Raw genomic sequence first — 18,840 nt, forward strand, 5'->3', positions numbered from 1 at the left:
AAGGCTGATGGAGCGACTACAGCAGGCAACCGACTCCATCTGCCAGTCACACAGGGAGGACATGTTGGCGTCCAACAGGGACAGGCGGGCAGCACTGGCGACTCTGCAGGAAGCCATCTCCATAGAGTCCCAGGGCCACAGGGAAGCCCTGAGGCAGGAGCTCCTTCACCTCAGGACGACTCTTGTTGTGCTTGAGGCTTCAACAAACAGAAGGACAGAACAGCAGCTGGAGCGTCTCACCCGTACGCTCTCAGCTGAGATGCAGGCAACTAGGGCGGAGGTCCAGGCATCCCGTGAGTTGTTGCATGGGGACCTCCGCACACTTATCCTCCAGAACGAGACCTACCACACCCGCATGCTTGCAGCCATGGAGGAACAGACTAGGGCCTGGCATGGGCCGCCCTCCTATAGTGCAACCACCTCCGGATGCAGCTGCACAGGGTGATAATAGCGACAGCAGTGATACTCCCACAATAGGGTAGCCGTGTGGGCCATGAGCTCATGGAGGTGTTTTTTTTTTGCAAGATCCACACAGGTGGGTTTTGGTGTGCACCCTGTCCTCGGACCTCCTGGGTGGCCTCCCCAACCCCCCTGGGCCCATTAATGGCCATTTTTTATTTATTTATTTTTTTTTTTATTTAATTTTTTTTTTTTTGGGACAATGTGTTGCCTTCTGTGGCTCCTATGGGCATACGCTGCATTGTGGCTGGGCACATGCAGGCTTGTCATGTATTTGGTTCAGATGCTTGGGTTTTTGTCACACACACCCCTCCTGCTTCCCGTTTCCATGGGCTTGCAAAGGGTGTTCCCAAGTGACATTGACGTACATGGTGACATTGGACTCCCACTACATGTGTGGGTAGTCTAGTCAATACTGTGTATACATTCCTAGTGCATATTGCTGTTGTGCTGTACACTGCATGTTGCATTGATGTGTAACTCATCATCCGTGTCTACCTCCTAATTTGCAGGTCCTTTCCTCATGTCTACACAAGGCCCTGTACTTTGGAGATGGGGTCCATGTTGGCAGCAGTGCACCTACAACTCTACATGGCGGCAAAACTCTACACTTGGAAGTGGTGGGAGTGCAGGCATTTCGAGGTGGTGAGACTACTAATTCCTTACATTCGTAATGTCATGTTAATGGTAGTTTAGAGGGTCAGTGGCTGATAAGTGTTATTGCTAAATACCTGCTCAAGTGTGTTGTTGGTCCTGCATTACTGTGAGCATTTCAGGTGTCACGAGTTTCAATTAGGGACACTGTACATTGTGACACTTGTGTCATGTTGTGGGGATTACTTTGTTTACCTGCACATAGCATCACATGGCATGGTGTGTCGTGTGGCGGTGCTGGGGATGGGTTGGGTGACATGGCACTGTCCTCATGTTGCATTTTGCAAGTGGGTATTCATTTTAGCTGCATGAATGTGTTTTTTCACGAAACTGCATTGGTGGTGTCTGTGTAGGTAGGGATGCACACATTGTAACACTTCCAGGTGAACAATCTCAGGCTGATATGGTTTGGACGGTTGATTCTCCAGACATTCAGGATCAGTGTCAGGTTGAGTCATCATTGATTGTCAGATGGTATGTGCCAGGGCAGTGTGCACTCCACAGGGGTGTGATTTCTATGTGAAGTAATTAGCCACTAGCTGTCTACGGGCAGCCTCCCCCTGTGCCCTTTCCCCTCCCATGCGCAGCGGCCGTGCATGTGGTTGGGGATGTGGGGCCACCACCATGTCCACGGCCAGGCCCCGGCGTGTTGCAATGTTGTGCAGGACACATGCTGCCACTATGATCCTGCACACTACTGGGGGAGCGTATAACAGCTGCCCGCCAGAACGGTCAAGGGAGCGAAAGACTGACTTAAGCACTCCGAATGTGCGCTCCACTATGCCCCGGGTTGCAATGTGGGCTGTGTTATATCTTACCTCGGGTGGCGTGGTGGGGCTCCGAATTGGCGTCATCATGTGGGGGCTGAGAGGGTAAGCACTGTCCCCTGTGGAGGTGGTGATTGGTATCATTGGTGGGGTTGTGACTGTGCTCAGTATCTGACATGCATGCATGTTCAGTGGCATTCATACTCACCAAGCAGCCATGTATCGCCATGCCGCCCAGCTTCTAGGTCCCGGTTTAGGGTGGACATTCGGTAAATGAAGCTGTCGTGGGATAGTTGGCATATACTGAGGTGATGATTCCCTTGGCATTACATACTACCTGCATGTTGATGGAATGCCAGTGCTTGCGGTTCCTATATAGTGATCAGATGCCCTGGGGGGACGTAGAGCCACATGGGTGCAGTCGATGGCACCTAGCACTTTGGGGAATCGTGCCACACCGTAAAAATCCAGGGCGGCAGCATGCCTTTCTGAAGATGTTCTGGGCAGGTATATGTGCCTGCGGACTGATGGGCGTGCAGTGATGATGTTCAAGACCTGGTGTAGGCGGCGTGACTGCGTGGCCTGTGACACCCCACCCACTATGGCACTTGTCCGCTGAAATGATCCAGTGGCTAAGAAGTGCAGTACATTGAGGACCTTCTCCAGGGGGCTGAGTGCTTGGGAGCACAGGGTGGGTGATGTGAGGTCATCCTCCCACTCACTCACCAGGTCCAGTATTATGTGTGGTGGAAACCTGTACCTCCCATACACCTGGTCATCAGGCATCCCGAAAAGGCTGGTTCTGGGTGTGAATATTCTGGCCCTGACTATCCTCCTCCTCCTCCTTTGGTAGCCCACGGCCACTGCTGCTAGGAACAGTATATTCATCCTGGCGTCTGAGCTTGTAATTTTATTTGCGCGCAAATTTATGCGTCGCGGGTCGACGTATGCCTGCTTCCTACTGGTGTATCTGTTTCTTTACGCATGTTGTAGGCGAGCGTGTGAAACTTCCCGCGCACCCCTGAAATCCAGTACCCAGGCCAATAGCGTGTGGAAATTCCCGCGCACCCCGGTATACACGTGCGCTGATGTACTCGCGTGTGTAAGTGCCCGCGCACCCCTGAAATACACGTACATAGGCCAATCGCGTGTACGCGCACTTTTGTCCAATTACACGCACTGACACTCTGACGTGCAGTCTTTCCACGTGTGCTCCGTCATCACGTGCTATGAGGGAAACACCCGTGCGGGTCACGTCACAGACACGCTTACGCGCTGAGGGCCTTTGGTCCAATAGAATCGCGTATGCGTGCTGACGCGCTTACGCGCTAAGGGCCTTTCCTCGAATTTCACGCTGACGTGCAGGATTTTCACGTGCCAAATCACTCCGTATCAAGCTGACCACGCGAAAACACACGGAAGACCACGCTCCTGCCCAGAAGGCCAGATTACTGCCCCCCAGTGCCCCGAGCAGCCTCCCACGTGCCATCTGCTGCTGCTGCCTGCCTGCCTGCCTGCTGCCACCGTGCCCTACCATTTGGTGCCTGCACATCAGCCATCTGCAGGGGTCCAGTTGCTGTGTCCACCACTGCTGGAACAGAAGACTCCCGACTGGGATTACATCGCTCCACAGCCCAGCCCCAGGACCCAGTTGCCCACCCACTCCTGCCTCTGGGATTGCCATGTCGGGCACTTCCACATCTGGCACCAGTGGCAACCCCAGGCCAGAGGGGCAGAGGGGCACCAGCTTCACTGCCACCGAAGTTGGTGTCCTGGTGGAGCATATCCTGGGGCAGTATGATGCCCTCTTTGGATCGTCCCGCGCCAGCAAAGAAGGACGGGAGAGGATCTGGGCCGACTGTGTAGTTGCCATCAACGCGGAGGGGCTGGCAACCCACGACGTCCAGAAGATCAAGAAGCGCTGGGAGGACTTGAGGTCCAGGACCCTCGTGAAGGCCCGGCGCCTCGTGGAGGGGGGCCGGGGCCGCATGAGTTCCATCAAGATGAGGGTCCTGGAACGTGTACGCCCAGCGCTCCACGCCCAGATCCTTGAGAGGGAGACCCGTCTGGAGTTGAGCGGTAAGTGTCCAAGCATTGCTGTGTGAGACAGGGCATGTTGCGGTGTGCTGGTTGTCAGATACTTGCCTGTATGTGTGACATAGGCCATGTATGCATGTATGTGTGCAGGGACATCATGGTAATGCATGTGCGAACAGTGATGTGTGAACCACATGGTTGTTGCATGTGTTTAAATGCGAAATGGGGAGCCCTATGCAGATTTTACACATGAGAGCATGCCAGTCTCTGTTCCTGGACATGGGTGGGGGTGAGGGATGTGTGCTGATGCCGGGTACATATATGGTAGCCATGTCTGTGTGCCTGACCTGCGTGTCTGTGACTTGTGAATGCCATGGATGCATGACACATGTGTGTGACAATGCACCGATTCACTGATGCAGCCTAGTTACCCTTGTATCCGCTGTGTTTGGGGTGTATGAGGCCAGATGGATGTGACTGAGGTGAAGTGTGTGCATGTGATAGGCATGACCCATGATGCATGTGAGTTCCATATCATTGTATGTTTCAAGAGTCCATTGGACATGTATGGAAATGTCCATGGCATGCACCATGCCTGTTACTGTGTGTGTTTTGCTTGGACTGACCCATGTGTTGTGGAGGGACATGATGGAAGTGTACTTTGACAGTGGTACTCATCTGCTATTGCTTCCTGTCTAGGGGACCATTGAACAGTACCCTGATGCTTGTGTTCTATGTCTCCCTCTATGCAGCGGCTAGTGAAGAAGAGGGCGGAGACGGCGCTGTGGAGCAAGGCGGCCGGGATGCCCCCACGGCTGCGGCGGAAGACTGTGAGGAGCCATCCAGGTCGGTTGTTTCCACAGAGGAGGAGGAGGCCGTCACTGAGGCACACATGGGGCCTGGTGGGGGCATCCCTGCTGGTGCAAGTGGTGCAGTCCAGGGGCAGGGGCAGGAGGCAGCACAGGTCACCGTGGAGGGGCCTGTGCATGTCGCTGTCCCTGACTCTGTGAGTGCACCACCATGCACCAGCAGGGATGCCCCGTCCCAGGCCCGTCCGCAGGTAGAGGGGATGTCCATGTCACCTGACTCCCCTCCACCTGCGGACGAGGGGACCCGTGTCCATATGGAGAAGGTCCTGATTGGGGTCGCGATGTGCGCGGGTGCAATTCGTGATGACGTGCGTGCTTCCCGGGAGGAGCACGCACATCATCACGAAGAGCACCGTGCCGACGTGGCCCAATTGGGATCTTCCATGTTCGCTGGTTTCCTGCATGTGTCAGCCAATCTGGCGGCCCTCTCCTCCTCTGTGGAGGCCATACGCCGGTCGTTCTCCTTGCCGTCTTCCGGCCCAGATGCCACCAGGGCCCCCTGTGGACCTGCCCTGACCAATGCAGCCAGCTCGGTGGGGATCCCATCCCTGCCACAGTCGGGAGTCGGAGGTCCAGCAGGGGTGGACACCACAGCAACTGTACCCCAGCAGATGGAGGATGTGCCAGCATCATCAGGCAGGGCACGTGTACGACGGCGTCGGTGGATTCCATCAGCGGGTTTCCTTTGTTCAGTTGTGCTCATGAACCCTTGGATGTTTTGTACATAGTTCTTCATTGGATTGTTTTATTTTTTTATTTTTAATTTATTCTCCATGGAGCAATGGTCTTTGCATTTATTTTTCTCTCTCGGATTCATTTTATTTTTAATGTGACTTTGAACAACATTTTTTTGGATTTGGATTTGTAGTTTTGATTTTTTTGGACGGACATGCAGCTTATCTTTTTTTCATTGCCATTGTAGTTTGTTTCATTTCATTTGCATTCAATTTTTTGTAATACAATTTTGTTTTCATACTTCACTGTGTGGTATCATCTCATTGGTTTCATGCATGTCATGTTGGGTGTTTTCCCATTCAATTGCAGCCATTGTGTGTGACGGACATGGGTTCATTTGCTTTATGAACATTGGGGGTGTAACATGTAATTTCCATTTCCATGTGGGTGAATGGGTTACTTGGTAGGGCCTTTTGGCTGTGGAGGCTGACCATAACGCACATGATTTGAGATTGTGAGGACCTGGGTGCAGGGGGACATGAGTGGGGGCCTGGTGGGGGATTCCCATGGTGGCTGGGGGGCTGGGTGTGGTGGTAGACATGGGTGGGGGCCTGGTGGAGGCTGCCCCTGCACTGCTGGGGTGTGGGGGTGATAGGGGCCATGATTGGGGGCCTGGTGGAGGGTGCCCCTGGATGCTGGGGGGTGGGAGTGCAGGGGGACATGAGTGGGGGCCTGGTGGGGATGCCCATGGTGGCTGGGGGGTGGGGGTGGTGGGAGACATGAGTGGGGGCCTGGTGGGGGATGCCCATGGTGGCTGGGGCCGTGGGGGTGGTGGGAGACATGAGTTGGACATGAGTGGGGGCCTGGTGGTGCTGGCCCTGCACTGCTGGAGGGGTGGGGGTGGGGGGAGACATGAGTGGGGGCCTGGTGGGGGCTGCCCATGGTGGCTGGGGGTGGGTGGGAGACATGAGTGGGGGCCCGGTGGGGGATGCCCATGGTGGCTGGGGGGTGGGGGTGGTGGGAGACATGAGTGGGGGCCTGGTAGAGGCTGCCCCTGCACTGCTGGGGGGTGGGGGTGATAGGGGCCATGAGTGGGGGCCTGGTGGAGGGTGCCCCTGAATGCTGGGGGGTGGGGTGGTGGTAGACATGGGTGGGGGCCTGGTGGAGGCTGCCCATGCACTGCTGGGGGGTGGGGGTGATAGGGGCCATGAGTGGGGGCCTGTTGGAGGCTGCCCCTGCACTGCTGGGGGGTGGGGGTGATAGGGGCCATGAGTGGGGGCCTGGTGGAGGGTGCCCCTGGATGCTGGGGGGTGGAGGTGTTGGGAGACATGAGTGGGGGCCTGGTGGGGGATGCCCATGGTGGCTAGGGGGTGGGGGTGGTGGGAGACATGAGTGGGGGCCTGGTGGGGGATGCCCATGGTGGCTGGGGGGGTGGGGGTGGTGGGAGACATGAGTTGGACATGAGTGGGGGCCTGGTGGTGCTGCCCCTGCACTGCTGGGGGGTGGGGGTGGTGGGAGACATGAGTGGGGGCCTGGTGGGGGATGCCCATGGTGGCTGGGGGGTGGGGGTGGTGGGAGACATGAGTGGGAGCCTGGTGGAGGCTGCCCCTGCACTGCTGGGGGGTGGGGGTGATAGGGGCCATGAGTGGGGGCCTCGTGGAGGGTGCCCCTGAATGCTGGGGGGTGGGGGTGCAGGGGGACATGAATGGGGGCCTGGTGGGGGATGCCCATGGTGGCTGGGGGGTGGGGGTGGTGGTAGACATGGGTGGGGGCCTGGTGGAGGCTGCCCCTGCACTGCTGGGGGGTGTGGGTGGTGGGAGACATGAGTGGGGGCCTGGTGGGGGATGCCCATGGTGGCTGGGTGGTGGGGGTGGTGGGAGACATGGGTGGGGGCCTGGTGGGGGCTGCCCATGGTGGCTGGGGGGTGGGGGTGGGTGGGAGACATGAGTGGGGGCCTGGTGGGGGATGCCCATGGTGGCTGGGGGGTGGGGGTGGTGGGAGACATGAGTGGGACCCTGGTGGAGGGTGCCCCACACTGCTGGGGGGGTGTGGGTGGTGGGAGACATGAGTGGGGGCCTGGTGGAGGGTGCCCTTGGATGCTGGGGGGTGGGGGTGCAGGGGGACATGAGTGGGGGCCTGGTGGAGGGTGCCCCACACTGCTGGGGGGGTGGGGGTGGTGGGAGACATGAGTGGGGGCCTGGTGGGGGATGCCCATGGTGGCTGGGGGGGTGGGGGTGGTGGGAGACATGAGTTGGACATGAGTGGGGGCCTGGTGGTGCTGCCCCTGCACTGCTGGGGGGTGGGGGTGGTGGGAGACATGAGTGGGGGCTGCCCATGGTGGCTGGGGGGTGGGGGTGGTGGGAGACATGGGTGGTGGCCTGGTGGAGGGTGCCCCACACTGCTGGGGGGGTGGGGGTGGTGGGAGACATGAGTGGGGGCCTGGTGGGGGCGGCCCATGGTGGCTGGGGGGTGGGGGTGGGTGGGAGACATGAGTGGGGGCCTGGTGGGGGATGCCCATGGTGACTGGGGGTGCGGGTGGTGGTAGACATGGGTGGGGGCCTGGTGGAGGCTGCCCCTGCACTGCTGGGGGGTGGGGGTGATAGGGGCCATGAGTGGGGGCCTGCTGGAGGCTGCCCCTGCACTGCTAGGGGGTGGGGGTGCTGGGTGACATGAGCAGGTGTGCAGGGTAGTCCCCTGTGGTGTCGGCTGCCTGCAGGGGCCGTGGAGGGTGTACAGGGAATACCTGGGAGCACACAGACAAATCGCGTGTAGAATTTCCTGCGTACCCCTGAAATACACATACCCAGCCAAATCGCGGGTGAGACTTCCCGCGCACCCCTGTGATCCACGTACCCAGCCAAATCGCGTGTGTGAATTCCCGCGCACGTACCCGGCCAAATCGCGTGTGAGACTTCCCGCGCACCCCTGAGATCCACGTACCCAGCCTAATCGCTTGTGTGAATTCCTGCGCACGTACCCGGCCAAATCGCGTGTGGAACTTCCCACGCACCCCTGAAATCCACGTACCCTGCCAAATCGCGTGTGAGACTTCCCGCGCACCCCTGAGATCCACGTACCCAGCCAAGTCACGTGTGTGAATTCCCGCGCACGTACCCGGCCAAATCGCGTGTGGAACTTCCCGCGCACCCCTGAAATCCACGTACCCTGCCAAATCGCGTGTGGGACTTCCCGCGCACCCCTGAGATCCACGTACCCAGCCAAATCACATGTGGGACTTCCGTGCACCCCTGAGATCCACGTACCCAGCCAAATCGCGTGTGAAAGTTCCCACGCACACCGGAATACATGCACACGTTATTTTTCAGTCAGTGGATGTCCGTGTTTGTGGGTACCCCTTTGCACGTCATTTGTCCTGGAGGGCCACAGTATAGGACATTCATCATGGCTGTATATAGGTGCTATTTGTTGGCGCACCTTTTGGCGCACATTTATTACAGGCGCTGAGAAGCTACCGCCTGCTTTCTTGTGGCGGTCGTGTTTGTGCCTGTGCGCTGGTTTGACCGTGCACTTTTTTGCCCTATTCGATTCCATGAATACGTGTTGTAGGCGAGCGTGTGGGCGTTCTGCGCACTTGTAGCCTGTACTTCCCCCGTGACGCCCACATTTTGGCAAGTTGTTCCCCATTCCGAGTGTTACGCCCCGTGTTCCGCCTACTTTTGTTGTGTGCGCCGCGCTATGTGCGATTTTCGCTGTGGCCTGTGCGATTTTCGCTGTGACCTGGCGCACGCCGTTAGATGGCCTGTGCGCCAACGTGCGCCGCGCACCTTTTTAGCGCACATCCGATGGGTTTCTCGCGCACTGTCTTCCATGAATCGATGTGCGCTGCTTTTCGTGTGATTTTCGCACTTGCACTGCGATTTTCGCTATTCCACTGCAAATCACACGTTTTTGGCCACTTGCGCCGTGCTAATTATTCCATGAATCGGCCTGTTGATGTGTTCTTAGAACAGTTTCAACTTGCCTACGAACAGTACAGACAGGTATCTTGTCCTCAGGACACCCGCATTTCGTTTATTTATGAACATTTCAGGACACCACGTGTGTTCTCAGAACAGTTTCAACTTGCCTACGAACAATACAGACAGGCATAGCGTCCTCAGGACACCCCCATTTTGTTTATTTACAAACATCCTAGGACACTTGATATATTCTTAGAACAGTTTCGACTTGCATGCGAACTATACGGACAGGTACCGTGTCCTAAGGACACCCCATTTTCATTAACGACCGACATTAAGGACAGTGCTGCTGTCCGCAGTCAGAACAAACACAACAGGGGTACCTGCCACCTAAATAAATACAACATTTGACCTATCTCTTACTCCCCCACACTACCCAAACAGTCTTACACGCCAACACACTTGGCTAAATAGTATTTTTCCACCAAGTTTCACTGCGCTGTCTGCGGATGTCCGCGGATACAAGATGGCGGGCATTCAGAAAAAATCTGATGCACTTCACGCTCACCGCCATCCAATCAGCAGACATGCCGCATGTCCACGGACATGACGCAAGCCGATTAGCCAATCAGGACACTGTCTGCCGAGCAAACAGGGAAGTATGTCCGCAGACCGAACATAGATATCACTAATTTTTTATGACCTACTTTTTGGTCATTTTTTTAAAAATTACTTGATGGATTTTCACCAAATGTACAAAAGCATGCTTTCGGGACCAAGCCGCTGCTCCTGCCGCAAATTTTGTGAAAATCCGTCCAGCAGTTTGGGCTGTAGGCGTGAGCAAAGTTTTTTCCCCATTCAGTCTATGGTGGGAGACACCAAACCCCCCCGGACCAAACCTCACCAAACTTTGCAATTCAGAGTGGGCCATATACTTTTTTTGCAACGTTTGGTGAGGATCCGTCCAGGGAGAGTGAAGTTATAAGCCACCCAAAAAGTGCTCTTCCTATGGAAACAGCAACTTAACCATAACTACACAGCCACTACTGTGACTGTGTAATGCCCATAAAATACTGACTATTAATTTGCTTATGCAGAGAAGTGTGTACCATTATTATCGCTATATTCCAACATTTCCCCATTTGGAAAATTCTTCTCAAACCACTCCAAAGTAATGCACATTTCTGTGTCAAAACAACAGAAATACATTATTTTTTCTGCACCTCATACAAAAAGTACACACACATATAAGAAAAATGAAGTTCACTTACGATTTTTTTGTAAATTGTCTTTGTTGTGCTGTGTGCATCTACTGTTGCTCCTGGCTGCACAGTTTATGTGAGGTAATTACGTTGGAGGCATATCTTTTTTTGTTATGGTATAATCTATTTCATTCTACATGGTAATTAAATGCATGGGTAATGTGTGAGACGTGTAGGTTCAATTGGTTACTTATTAGTACTTACAATGTGTTTATGTGTTCTTTTTTAAACTTGTGCATTTCTCATATGGCACAATAGTACAATTTCAGATACCCCCTGACTGTTTGGGTAGTGTTGATCTTGTCCGCGCCCGTCCGCAGACAGGCACTCAGTCCGTGCCTTTCAAATATTATTAGGGAGGGGATTCAGTATGTTCTATGTTAAATGTATATAAAGTGAGGGAATTATAGTAAATATCTCCCAAATTCACATGATGAAAGTGTACATTTGGTAAAAAAAACTTTGTTAACGGGATGTTATGATTAAGTTGCCCTACTAAAATCTATGAAATTCAGTAAAAAAGAACTTTGTTAGGTGTACGTTATGCTTAAGTTGCCCTACTGAAGGCACAAGCATTCAGCACAGAAGTCGAACTAAAACGTTTCTTCCGCAATATCTGCCTTAAATATTTCTTTGAGATTTGCATACCTGAACACTCTTCCAGTGAAACCAACAAGGAGAACGACAACACCACAGGACTCAGGGTGAAATGAAATCCACATTATGCCACCTGCACACACCATTCCTTGTGAATTCGATACCTATGAGAAAATGGTGACCAGTACCATACAGAAGAGGCTCACTAAAAGTAATTTCTACCCTGACAATCTAACAAAAGAAGAAAGGAGAGCCCTCACTTCACTTAAGACCAACCACAACATCACCATCAAACCTGCAGACAAGGGAGGCGGGATCGTCATCTCCAATACCATGGACTATGTCAACGAATGCCTACGCCTGCTCAGTGACAGCTAGGCCTGCTTACCTCTACGAAGAGACCCTATGAAAGAATTACAGGAAGAAATTCTAAGCTTGACCAACCACAGTCAACAAGAAACCTGGATTTGCGACGACGAACATCGTTTCTTGAACAAAAGCCACCCGTGCATCCCAGCATTCTACATACTTCCAAAAATAAACAAGAACGATACGAATCCGCAAGGCAGACCCATCGTCTCGGCATGTGACTCAATCTTCGAACCTCTGTCAGTCTACACCGATTTTTTCCTTAAACCATTCATCAACAAAATGACCTTGTACTTGAAAGACAGCATTGATACCATCATGATGCTTGATGCCATCACCATGAAACAGGAATACATCCTTGCTACCCTAGATGTTTAAGCACTGTATTATACTTCAATACCACAACAGGAAGGCCTGGAAGTACTGAAACTCTTCTTAGAGACCAGAACAGATACCGCAACCGTACCCACGGACTTCATCTTGGAATGTGTAAGACTAGCGATGAGTGAAAATGTCTTTCTCTTCAAGGAACAGTTGTACAAACAAATCAAAGGCGTCAGCATGGGCGCGACATTCGCACCGGACATAGCGAACCTTTACATGGCCCACTACGAAACAGAACACATCATGTCAAACACCAATCCATACAGAGAAAATATCATCCTATGGAAAAGATACATTGACAATGTCCTCCTTAGATGGCACGGGAACCCGGCGGACCTTATGGCTTTCCACCTTTGGCTAAACCAGCGGAATCAGCACATCAGTTTCAACATACATTGGGATTTCCATGGAATCCACATTTTGGATCTCCACATCTACAGGTCGGGTGATAAACTACACACTGAACTGTTCCACAAACCTACCGACAGAAACACCCTGCTACACTTTGCAAGCTACCACCCGAGGGTTTAAAGTATAATCTACCTTATGGGCAGTTCCTGCGAATCAAAAGAAATTGCACAGACCGCACCAACTTTGAGAAACACGCCACTGATCTCCAAACACGTCTATCTGACAGAGGCTACCCGAAGAAAGCAATCAAGAACGCAAAGAATTGGGCCGCCAACACGGACCGCAACATATGTCTCACAAAAACAACTAAAAAAGAACTAGACAGACTAGTGTGCGTCACCACCTACAGTCCACTGAGCAACCTCATTAAAAAAAACAGTCAGACAACATTGGCCTCTGATCAAAAATGTGGGTTCTCTTCAAAAAGTCCCACTGTTTGCATTTAAGAAGAACCGCAACATCAAAGAAACACTGGTACACACCTTCATCGAACCAGCCAAACAGACTAATACCCTATGGAATCTACCACCCACTCAAGGACACTATCGATGTGGTAAATGCACAGTGTGCCAATTCACCGAAACTACGAAAATATTCCTCCACAACGAGATCAAATGGACTCTACAGGATCATACACACTGTAACACCAAACAGGTTATTTACATCATAACCTGCCTATGTGGACTCCTCTACGTGGGCAAGACCATGCGACCAGTAAAGACCAGAATCTGCGAGCACTGCTCGTGCATAAAGAACAGAGTACCGGACAAACCCCTTGTCGACCATTATATCCGCAAGAATCACACCAACATGGACTTAAAATGGATTGTGATACAAAAAGTCTCCTCCAGCAAAAGAGGTGGTGACATAGACAAAACCTTGACCCGCCTTCAACAGAAATGGGTACATAAATTGGACACTGTGAAGAAAAGGTTAAATATTACTGTAGAGTGGAAGCATGTTCTGTAACAGCACCAGCTTCACATGTTTTTCCCACTCAATGCATGACTTGTGTTGCCTTACATTTGTGTACCCTTAGCAGCATGGGCTTCTGATCTGACCTTTTGATCCACGAATGGAACTGGCTCAGACCATGTACTATAACGTGTTTGTATCACGGTGCTTCATTATGACATGTTTTCATAGACACGTGTTTACACACACTGTTTTTACCACTCACTGCATGATTTGTGTTGCCTTACATTGTGTACCCTCAACAGTACTGACTCTGATCTGACCTTTGACCAACAAATGGAACTGGCTTAGACCAAGTAGAGTCATGTGTTTCATCACGATGCTCCATTACTACATGTTCTTACAGATACATGTTCCAGCACATCGTTGTCATACCCATGTACCTATAGACGTGGACCGGCCATAACACCCACTGCAGTCCTATGAGTATCATTCCAGGATTACGCTTGTCCCAGTCAACATGAGCATTCACCCCATGTCAAGTGTTAGTCGCCCTTTGCTTTCGCCTGCATCCACAGGCATCCCTGTGCCTCCCCCTAGAATGTACAATAGTGCACACAATTGTGTCAACAGATACCTTCTAACAGCACAAGTGGTCTATGATGCGATTTTGGTCCCATCCGAATCCACACCCCACAGGCATATCCATGGCCACCCCACCCGGGAACATCCCAAAATCTCTGCCTATATGTCGTGCTTTCAGCTTACTCATTCCCCACATGGTGCACCATTAATGGATCTCGTGCGTGCCTACATACTCGCGACTGCAGCTGTTCACCTTCCGACCTTGAGGTAAGCCGACCCAAGCTTTAGATTAGGCACAGCGCTCCTAATGTTTCATCCTTACACACGGCCACGCACAACTTCCACCTCGTGTGTACCCACGCACATTTGGATATTATTATTCATAATACGACTCACGCTGGCATTTTTATGATATTTTACTATCCCTACCGACCCCGGCACCAGCACTTTTGGCACCAGTCCGAATCAACGCACAAGCAACACCCCCATTGATCAGTGCACTGACCAGCTTTTTATAGTTGCACGTGCTAGCAGCTTTGTTTATTTGGATTCACTGTATAGCAAGCATTTAACAACACAGGCTAGACTTAACCAACTCCCATCATGCCTGTTTCACCACACTGGTTGGCGTCTAGATATCCACGGGACCCTGCCACACAGTTTTTGATTGAACCTCATGTTCATTTTATCCCTAGTCTTCCACACTGGTGGACCGACACAGCGTTACTCAATGCTTACCTGACGCTACATCCAGCCTCAGGTCACCTTAGGTAAGTCCCTACCTAATTAAACTGCATTTCAATTAAGCAGCAGAAACTGGCAATTACATGCCACCTGTCCTTCCTATTCTCTACAGGAACGGGCACACCTAGGACTTCGAACTCCTCTCAGTATACAGTGACACTACCTCCACCCGAGCCACTGCGCTCCCAAGACCCGGTAAGCACAGGCTCTTTCCTCCTGTGACTCGTGTCATTTTCTCACTGCTAGATTCTACCTTCTTGTTCTCACTCCTAATACCATCCTGTCTGTTTACTCCAACAGACCTCTACAGATACCGCCACCCCCAAAATCATCTTATCCTGATGAAGGCCATTCGACAAGAGCTCACTTAGCTCACCTCCTGACCGAAACACGGTTGTGTTGACTTTGTGTATTTTTTGTGTTGTCTTTGTTCAACCCCACATTGTTCTGATGAATTGTCCACCAATAAATGTGCTATCACATCACTAAGTCTGCTGGTCTCCTTCCCAAGGATACCCTAGTGAACATGGAAGCAACAGATTGATACAACAAATATTTAGCATTTGTACCCTACAAAGTGGTTACTCAACCTTGAAAATGTACACTGGCTGTTGTATCTTTTGACCCAGATTTACGTGTATTGAAAACACCCGCTGCAATCTAATTAAAACGCTATTGCAGCCCACATAACTGTTTTGTCAAATATTTGCCACAACTATTGATACCAGTTCAATACCACCACTCATAGGTGGTTTTTATTTAGAAGTGGGTTCATCTGGTCTTCAGCAGTAAGACTCCCATGTCCTTACTCAATTTTGTTCTACTCACAATGTTACCCACCTGGGCAGAGTAAGGCATCAACAAGGTGCCCTTTTTGTAAACTAGTAAAAACCTGTACAATTCACTAAAAAACAACTTTGTTAAGGGGACGTTATGGTTAAGTTGCCCAAATAAAAACCAGCTGGAATCAATAGTATCATTATTACAGAAGGACATACCATCTCTAAGCATGAAAGCACACATCCCTTGGTTGATTGCTCCCCTAGACATTTTTTGCTGAGGACAAAAAACAGAACTATTGCCCTTAATGTTGCCCTAGGTACTAATCCAGAAAAAAATTGTTTGGCATTTGGAAGGATGTTCAATACTGCTTGAAACAAGTTTTCCAAATCTGCCAACAAAGTTGGGGCACTGACATAGCCCAAATGGAAAGCACTATAGTGCAAAACTACCACATGGGGACTGTTCATCCTGCCAATATCTTCACAAAATTGTTCAATTCCCTGTACATTGCAATCAGGCACAGTGCTCCACAAGACCTCCACTCCTTTAACATCATAATTGTTTGACACGTGCCTACATTGAGCATACTGTTGTAAACCATGCACACACATATCCCCAAGCACCGACACCCTGACTTTCTCCACGTCTGCCATCTTCACTACACGCAGTCTCTTTCAACACAAATCCACAAACTCAACATCTGAATGGCTGATCCCTACAGTCCCCTTTCCATGCTGGATTTGCAGGAAAACCCTGGATGTGGCACACCCTGTCTGCGCACAGCCGCAGTGTCTGAGGACCGCGTAACTATTGGACAGCCCTCCTACACTTCCCACTTCACTCTCTCTGCCATTCCCTCATTGGATACAGCTAGGCAGTCACACAACCATCCACTAATCACATCCAAGACCTCTATATCTAATTCCATCATCAGAGTTCAGCACTTCAAATGTACTGTTGATCACTCTGAGTCTCATATCATTGGAAAGCACCTGCTACACAAACTACTGTACACGTCTCCAAGATTTCTACTTGCAGCTGCATGCATATCCATATGCATGAACACAAACTACAGGTATGCATATGTTCTACACAGTACATGAACAACTCTTATGAATGCATATAAACAGAGTAACTGCCACTTAACCTGTATAACCTATAAAAAAACATACTGTCATTTTTCCCATCTGCTATTATCAACTCTCACTTCCAAACCTGTCTGCTATCTAATTTTATTTTACACACACAGCTATCTACAAAATTATAATATTAACAGATGGGAGAAATAACAGTATACTTATAGAAAAACACCTAGTAGTGTATTATAAAATTACACACAGTATCATTGAAAAGCTCCCAACTGAAATAATTCCACTGCCTATAAATCAAATCATTTTACTTTATTACCCATACCTTCACAAAAGCATACATTCCATGCTTCTCTATACAATTTCTGCCATTCACCTTATAAAAATTGCAAAATAAGTATATCATTATTTCTTCTGTCTCCTACCATTCAATAACACAGCCTTTAAAAACCAAGTGAGTTTCATACACTTAGCACTCTACTCATTTGCAAAGCATATTGAACTAACATATTGTAAGTAAAATATAAAGCCTGCACATAGTCAAAGGAAACTGCATTCACACACTATGTTTTTCTCTTATCAAACAAGAATACTACTACGACAACATAAACATAAACGTCTAAATTAACATCAGTGATATAAACACACAAAACTACTAACTTCTTTCTTTTACAATTGCAGTGAAGACCACTATCCTGAAAAGCAGCAACATCTAAGTACAAACAACAACTCAGAAGAAAGCTGCTCATTCCAAACAGAAAAAGTAAGTACAATACTACCATAATATTCTTACTGTTACTCAAACTCACTGTGCAGTTGATTCATAGAATATGTGCGCCGAAATACAGAGATTTGTACACCATTCTGCCCACAAATCCCCATTTGTTAAACAGGGATTAACAGGCAGATAGCACACAAATCCCTGTTTTTCGATGCACACATAACGTAACTCAGCCCCTAGGATGTTAGTATTTCAAGTCAAAGAACTGTTTTAATTCTATACCATTAGATTTAGTATTAGTACTTCTCCTCACCACTAGCTTACGTTGTACTGTTATCTGAACACAAGTATAGTAACACACAAATACAAGAATAGCCTTCCCAACTAGTTGTAGCTGCCCAATGCACAATCGCACACCACCACATACATCCTTACCATCATACTCACACACTCATGCACACAGCACACATACATTGCAGAACAGCCAACCCATACCTTCTTTTTTTTCAACAGACCCCAAAGAATGGCTACCAAGAAGCAAGTCCGTAGAAGGCAATGCAGAAATAGAGCAAATGAAAATAAAAGTGTCCAAAATAAGCATCCATCTCTAGCAGAATTTGTACAAAAAGTTCAAACAAAAGATCTAATAGAGTCATTAAGCAAAACAAAACAAGCTTCAAGTACAAAAACTTTCCCTCCTCTTCCAAAATGTAAAACAAAACAAAAAGTGATTAACAACAATTCAGCTACCACTACTGCTAACACTGGTGCTATAAATCTTGATGTAGTGGTAAGTAATCATACCAAAAAAAGTATATTAGAAAAAAATGTTCTGCTAGAGAGTCCTTCAGAATCTTATAAAAACAGGACAGAAATCATGCACAACCCTTAAAACTTAATATAGAAAAATAATTTTAGAAGCTTCGATAGACAGTGCAATCCTTCTCAAAAGGAAATTATTTATTTTAATGTTAAACAGAATAAAACCACTAACAAAACTAACTTACTAAATTACAAAAAAGACATCTAAATAAACGGAATGTCAAAAAAATAACTTCTTAAATATCTGTGGCGGTGAATGGAGTCACACCTCCAGCACAGAACCATATTTCAATGAAGAAGCATACAAACAAAACCAAACACACATAATTGCCATACATTGCAGTGGAAGAGGCTATGAAAAACTTAATAATACCATTACGGAACAAGAAATACTGCTTACAAAAATGTCCCCAGAAAATTCAGTATCGCCTATCCATTCAACTGAACCAGAAGGTCCATTATACAAATGGCTGTGCACATCAACATTTAACATTGCCAAAAAATCTTTCAAATGTTTACGCCAGTTCCTCAATCAGTATGTGAAAGGCAAAAACAAAATAAAAATGAAACTACTACAAAATATGGATACCTGTTCAATGCGCAAACACACAGGACTACAAGGACATTCATTTGCCTGCATTTCAGGACCTATTTGCAAAAGCACCTTCCATCATATCAAAATGATATCAACACATCATTCAACTATAAGAAATCTAGTCTATAAACTGTACTATGCTAAGAGTCCTACTTTAGCACTAGCCAATTTAAATAACAATCT

This window comes from Ambystoma mexicanum, chromosome 7q (assembly GCF_040938575.1).
Source record: "Ambystoma mexicanum isolate Mex_15411 chromosome 7q, UKY_AmexF1_1, whole genome shotgun sequence".
Lineage (NCBI taxonomy): Eukaryota > Metazoa > Chordata > Amphibia > Caudata > Ambystomatidae > Ambystoma > Ambystoma mexicanum.